Source organism: Nicotiana sylvestris, chromosome 2 (genome assembly GCF_000393655.2).
Source record: "Nicotiana sylvestris chromosome 2, ASM39365v2, whole genome shotgun sequence".
Classification (NCBI taxonomy): Eukaryota; Viridiplantae; Streptophyta; class Magnoliopsida; order Solanales; family Solanaceae; genus Nicotiana; species Nicotiana sylvestris.
Genome location: NC_091058.1, coordinates 124,989,921 through 124,993,997, shown reverse-complemented (window position 1 = coordinate 124,993,997; position 4,077 = coordinate 124,989,921). Strand labels below are relative to the sequence as shown.

The 4,077-nt window shown below is 34.2% G+C and overlaps 1 long non-coding RNA gene across 1 annotated transcript; it reads right to left on the bottom strand.

Moving 5' to 3' along the window:
• Window positions 1–236: 236 nt before the first annotated feature.
• LOC104224456 (uncharacterized) lies at window positions 237–3,128 on the bottom strand. Its single transcript, XR_710354.2, has 3 exons — window positions 2,919–3,128; window positions 1,170–1,404; window positions 237–828 (listed from the first exon to the last, which is right to left on the bottom strand). It is a non-coding gene; the product is annotated as an uncharacterized lncRNA (long non-coding RNA).
• Between the last annotated feature and the right edge of the window lie 949 nt (window positions 3,129–4,077).

Genomic DNA, 4,077 nt, shown 5'->3' with positions numbered 1-4,077 from the left:
ACATGTTAGAAGGAATTAATATAGCTACATTCAACTGAGAATTACATGGCTAACACTATTTTTTTCATGAAAAAGTTTGTACTGAAATATAACTGAATGTCCTTGCTTTGTCACTTCTACAAAAGGGAAGAATTGACTTAAAACAGTAAGAATAGTCGCAGCAACGGCAGTACAAAATGGACATTACCCCGCCACTGCACATATTCATCTTGAATGGTATTTGCCTCTTCTCCAACAAACAACATGAAACGTAATTTGATAGTTGTTTAGTCAAAGCTTCAATAGGAAGCTTGAGATTCCGACTATTTCACGGATTTATCTCTTGGTTGAGCCAACTGTTTCATTATCATTCTCCAGTTCTTCAATACTGAACGCATCCATTGAGTAACACCAGCAACAACTTATGGAAGTTGATTCACGTCATAAGATGATTCTTTCACCAAATTATTAAATAGCTGGCCCGCTCATAACAATAGAACCGCTCATCCCCTATCTATAGTTTTGCAACAAAGGTTGCAAGTCATATGACTGACAGAGTAAATTGAGATCGACAATATAGCGCCATAGAGGGTTAGATATGATAACTTAATTTTTATGAATTAGCCACAATAGAACTTTGTAGTTATAAAATGGTATAAAATTAAAAAAGATTCAAATATGTTTCTAACATACAGAACATATGCACACCTAAAACTGAGTATCTTACTCAAAGAAATTCTAGCACTGTTATATACCCTAATAGCTTTCTCAAGACCAATGCACAAAAAATAACCGAAAACAGGTGCGTCACTCGCGTTAGCATCCAATAGAAACGTAGGTCTAAGACACCTGAAATGAAAGGAAATAACATGTGAGAGGACTGCTGAAAAAATTTACTTATTTTGAGAGTAGTAACAGCTGGTCAAGAGATGCACTTATTTGTTGAACATTTCTGCTAAAAAACATGCAAAATTCCATGTTGAGCATTGTCAATACACATATTTTGCATTATAGTACATGCTCATAAGAAAGGAACTGAAAAATATATTAAGCGCAAATGCAGTATACATCTTTTATCATATGTAGAACATAAAACAAAAGAAAAGAATAGGGAAAAGAGAGAGATTAAGTGAGTGCAATGAAGGAGCGAGAGAAAGAAGACTCAGTTCATGAAATCCCATTCAACTCACCTAAAGTGCGATGCATAGGTCTTGTTTTGTGTGAGTTAAACGTTCATGTCTTCTGTGTGTGCACCATTTGGTATTGAATAAAATAAATCTACTACAGCTTTAACTCTATGCAATAATATCTCTACATTTTGAAGAGCAACCACCACTAGAACTCCTCCTATAACATATTCCCAGAGTCAACAGGTGTGACTTCCTATCTTGCAATCCCTGAAGTGAGAGGATATGATGAAGTCCTCTGAAACAATGTAGAATCGGATGATTATGCTTACTGTTAATAGTAGGAGAAATACATGCACATTTACTTCAACTTGTGAATAAAAAATGATATCATCATTAAAACGCATTATGCCTGATAAATATCATCAAAATATGGTATTATGATGAAATAACATTCAACTCTACCAAAATAATAAGAAATCTTATTCTGCATTTATTTTCGTATTTTTTTCTCTGCTTTTTTGTTATCCTATATATTCTGAATATCAATTACAGTGTGATCTTTTGGCTTGTGTTCTTTAGAACAAAAATATTACATCTGCTATAAAATAAAGTACTATAATACTTTCGGTTGGAAAAAAAAAATCTAAATTTCTCTCATTTCATCTGAAAGAATAAAATAGAAAAAGAAGCGAGAAGCCTATAAATTATTAACAGGCTGATATTTTTTTGTAGATTCTGCTAGATGGAGTTGAATTCTAGTTGGTAATGTTTATACGGTTAAGCTTTTTGTCAAGTTTCGTCTTAGATTTATCATCTCATATAGTTGTTAGTTCTATAGAGCATGCACTCATCCTAGAATCTATAAGTACTAAAACACTCATCCTGAAATTCAAAATTTTCAACTTATTATTTCTCAAGAAAAACATAGCCTCAGACCCTATAGAAGATATTCATTTTATTATTCAAACATAATTGGACCCAAAATATTAGATTAGTAACAATAACAAAAATTATTCGCCCGAAATGAAGGTTCCCTAAGAAAAATTATTTTATTGAGTTTAAATTTAATTGAGAAAATCTGAATCAAACAGCCAAAAAAATTACGATCAGAAACTGAAGCTCAATGAAGAAATTACTTAGTTTTGTATATAATGATCCTATGAAAAATTATAATTAAAAGATAGAGGAAATGCAGCTTCCTCTAGCAACAGTTTCCTAGCATGCATTAAAAGATCGAAATGAATACATTCCATACTTCTAATCTATCATTAGCCGAAAGCACCCAAATCAACTTACTTTACTTCAACTATTGCAATAGTATTACCCATCTGTCTCATTAAAAGATTGATAAAGTAAGATGAAATATTATTTTTCAAGTAAGTTTATCACTCGTCTTAAATATGTCTATCTCAAGATAGAGCGTAAATAAGAAATAAAAAAAGAAAAAGCAGATGAATTTATTAATTCTTTACGCTGAGAAGATGTTTTCTTTAAAATGAAATACCCAACATTTCATCATATGCCCTAACTCTCAGAAAGCATTTAAAGATACCATACTGATTGTCAAAACAGAGAAAAGCCTAAAACTTTCAGCAAAGAGATCCCTATTTAGCATAAAACCTAGAGTAATTCATCCTTATTATCAAAATCAGACAAAAAAATTTACTCCAACCAAAACCAACACATGCATGAATTTCACTGCACCAATTGAAACTGTAGAACCCCAAGTATCTCTCTTTTTCAATTAACATAACAGAAGAAGAACATCATCAATAAACAAAACAGAAAAAAGAGAAAAGAGCAACATACTGACAAAGCAGAGAAGACGGAGGTGAAATCCGGAGGCGCAGGCTAATCTGGAAGAAATAAGCCATAGAGATTTGCAAAGACAATTAGTAACATCGATGAAAGGGAAAGTTCTTTGTCTTTTCATCAGTACAAACGACAATTTAGGAAATCAGAACGGGTGTAGTTGGTCATCACCAAAGAGAATATTCTGGAGAAAAGAGGCTGCAACAATTTTTCGGAGGTTTAGCAACAATAGAAGCGTTTGAGAGAGAAAGGTGGACAGGTAGAAGAACAAGCTGATTGTCACGACCCGGATTTTTCACAGTCGTGACGGCGCCTACTCAAAGCTAGGCAAGCCGACTGTTCCGTTTTAATTACCCTTTTTTACGTCTTAAGTCCTTATAACTTCAAAACAACATATCAAAACAGCGAAAATAATAATATCAATAACAAAGCAGAAGACTAAATCTAATAATTTAACTTAATACAAACTTGCGGAAGTCTAAATACAACTCTACCCAGAATTTGGTGTCACAATTTCACAGACTGTCTAAGATTACTACAAATAAGGTCTGAATAGAAATACACGAATCTATCTCTGAATAAGTAAAAGAACATAAAAGAGATGATAAAATGAGATGTCAAGGCCCGCGGACGCCTGCAGGACTACCTCGGGTCGCCTGTTGGACTAAAGGCAGCAACTTCACTGCGGTCCAAACTCTCCCATACCAGTATCTGCACACAGTGCAGAGTGTAATATCAGCACAACCGACCCCATGTGCTGGTAAGTGTCTAACCTAACCTGGGCGAAGTAGTAACGAGGCTAGGACCAGACTACTAAATAAACATGTGCAGTTAAATCATATACAACGAAAAATAAAAGCAAATATTCACAGTAGAGATAGGAGGCAGAAACATGCTACGAGGAGGACCAAATAACAACAGAATATCATAATAGGAATGTAAAGAAACCAACATTTAAATGCCAACAAAAATAAGGAAAACAAACATAATATTCACTTTCATTCCTTTCTTGTTGCAGGCGTGCAACCCGATCCCATTTCACATATCTCGTTGCACGCGTGCAACTCGATCTCATTTCATATATCTTGTTGCAGGCGTGCAACCCGCTCCCATTTCACATATCTCGTTGTAGGCGTGCAACCCGATCCCATTTCAT